The sequence below is a fragment of the Portunus trituberculatus genome, chromosome 31 (genome assembly GCF_017591435.1).
Source record: "Portunus trituberculatus isolate SZX2019 chromosome 31, ASM1759143v1, whole genome shotgun sequence".
Taxonomy (NCBI): domain Eukaryota; kingdom Metazoa; phylum Arthropoda; class Malacostraca; order Decapoda; family Portunidae; genus Portunus; species Portunus trituberculatus.
In genome coordinates this window covers 6,751,646-6,754,145 of record NC_059285.1, presented here as the reverse complement: position 1 = coordinate 6,754,145, position 2,500 = coordinate 6,751,646, and the positions used below count along the sequence as shown (strand labels likewise).

Below are 2,500 nucleotides of genomic sequence, written 5' to 3'. Positions count from 1 at the left end.
GACTGTTGAATGTTCTCTTCCGTCTTGCAACCTTCTATATTCTCTGCGTCAGAACAAAGAAATCAAAATATCTCTCAAGGCTGATCATGTTGCATCTATCTGACCTTCATTTTGGGCTGAACATCCTCTCTCTCTCTCTCTCTCTCTCTCTCTCTCTCTCTCTCTCTACTCTTCTCTCTCTCTCTCTCTCTCTGTCTCACTGGTACCGTTTTTTCGTCAATTACAAGTTTATATGTTGATTGATTGATTTAGTTTGTTAGTTAGTTACAAAATGATCGGCAAATTAGAGAATTGATGACTAAAGAAGAACATTAAACAGAGAGAGAGAGAGAGAGAGAGAGAGAGAGAGAGAGAGAGAGACTGTTACTCGACTTATGGCCACGACTCCACACGCCCCCAAGCGTTAAGGACAGCTCTGACGTACATACTTGCATAAATCATTGAAAGAAGGAATTACGCAATCTGTTCAGGCCACCTAAACGGAGTCGAAGGTTGTGCGACTGTCAGGTAAAGTTGCGACACCTTTACCGGTATATGAGAGAGAGAGAGAGAGAGAGAGAGAGAGAGAGGTAATTATAAATATGTATATTGTAACCATACATTCATTATATTTTTGTTTATTTATCCATTATCAAGAGATGTGTGTGTGTGTGTGTGTGTGTGTGTGTGTGTGTGTGTGTGTGTGTGTGTGTGTGTGGTGCGAATGCTTTGATGGACGAAAATTGTCGATGTAGTAATTAAAGTAAAAAATAATAAAGGCGGACGCAATCTACCGACACAGTTTGATCATTAGCGATGGTGTAATTCAACGTGTAATTATAATTAGTGGAGTAAACGTGAGGGTTGTTGTTATGCAGAGGTGGGTGCGGCGCCGCCTCACCTGCACTGGCGGTGTCAATTAATGGAGCGGTGTGCGTGTGTGTGAGCGTGTGCGTATGTGTGAGCGTGTGCGTGTGTGTGAGCGTGTGCGTGTGTGTGTGTGTGTGTGTGTGTGTGTGTGTGTGTGTGTGTGTGTGTGTGTGTGTGTGTGTGTGTGTGTGTTTTGCGTGGGAGGACAATACTCTGGAACACTTCTGCGACGCAACAACTCTACTGCCTTGAAAAGCTCTAGTTGAAGTTACTCGTGTTTTTTTTTTTTTTTTTTATGATGTTAGTGGCAGACCAACAAGATTTCTTCATCATTAACAGGAAAAGCACCCTTAAAAGCTATTTATGACCTTTAAAAGTGGTTGTGATGACAGAGCAACGCGTTTCAGAATACAGGACTGTGTGTTTGTGTGGGTGGGAGGATGATGTGGGTAATTAAAGTAACGCGCGTCATCTGTCGTTTAGTAGTAATTAAGGGCGAGGTGCTTTAGGGAATGATTAAAATTACCTGCATGCCTTTGGGCGCTTCATTATTATACTCAGTGAGATCATTATGATTCATTACGTTTTCAGTCATTCGTGCAAACTGCCGCGCCAAGTGTTACTAAATAAATAAAAATTGTGAGTGAATATTAGGAAAAATATTTTGTATAAAACTAAAAAAGATATATAGTTATTGATCGTAATAACTTTGCTTATTGATATGATAAATATTAAACAAAACACTTCGATAAGAGCTCTAAGACTATGTCCATCTAAAGTAAGTGTAAGAAATAAGTAAACAAATAATGTAATGAATTAGAATAAATTATATCGTCCTAATGAGAGAGCGAGAGAGAGAGAGAGAGAGAGAGAGAGAGAGAGAGAGAGAGAGAGAGAGAGAGAGAGAGAGAGAGAGAGAGAGAGAGAGAGAGAGAGAGAGAGAGAGAGAGAGAGAGAAAGTAATCGTTGCAATACGTACATGTAACAACTGTGGCTTTCATCATCTCAGTATGTCGATAGAGAGAGAGTGTGTGTGTGAGAGAGAGAGAGAGAGAGAGAGAGAGAGAGAGAGAGAGGTTTTAGAGGGTTTTAATTGAGCACAGATGGACTTTCATATATACATATACAGTTTTGATATGATATATATATATATATATATATATATATATATATATATATATATATATATATATATATATATATATATATATATATATATATATATCTCAAGTAGGCGTCGTTTCCTCTTAAGCTCTTCTTCAAAGTATGTGAGCCTATCTTTTGATGTGGTCTTCATAATTATACATAGAATACATACAAACAGACAGACAGACAGAGACAGAAGGCAGTCATTAAGTACCGTACAAGTAGCAGCAGTAATAACACGTGGCCTGAATACCAACCATCTCAGCCTAAATAACTTGACTCTACCCTTAACTCTGCTCTTAACTGGACACGAGGGAGAGACTGCAAAGAATCACACTCCACCCATGAACTGACTGACTGATGGCCTGCCTGACTCACTGACCCACTGACTCACTAACTCACTCCAATCCATTCCTTACTGCTGCTGGAGGGTGCTTCTGATGGAGACTGGTGGAGGCTGTTAGGGGAGGGGAAGGGGAAGGGTAGGTGGTGCAGGTAGTGAAGG

At 40.1% G+C, this 2,500-nt stretch overlaps 1 protein-coding gene across 8 annotated transcripts in view; it reads left to right on the top strand.

Annotated features, from left to right (window-relative positions):
* The window catches only part of LOC123511105 (SEC14-like protein 1), a 149,739-nt gene that overhangs the window by 42,664 nt on the left and 104,575 nt on the right, over positions 1-2,500 (top strand). The window lies entirely within an intron of this gene.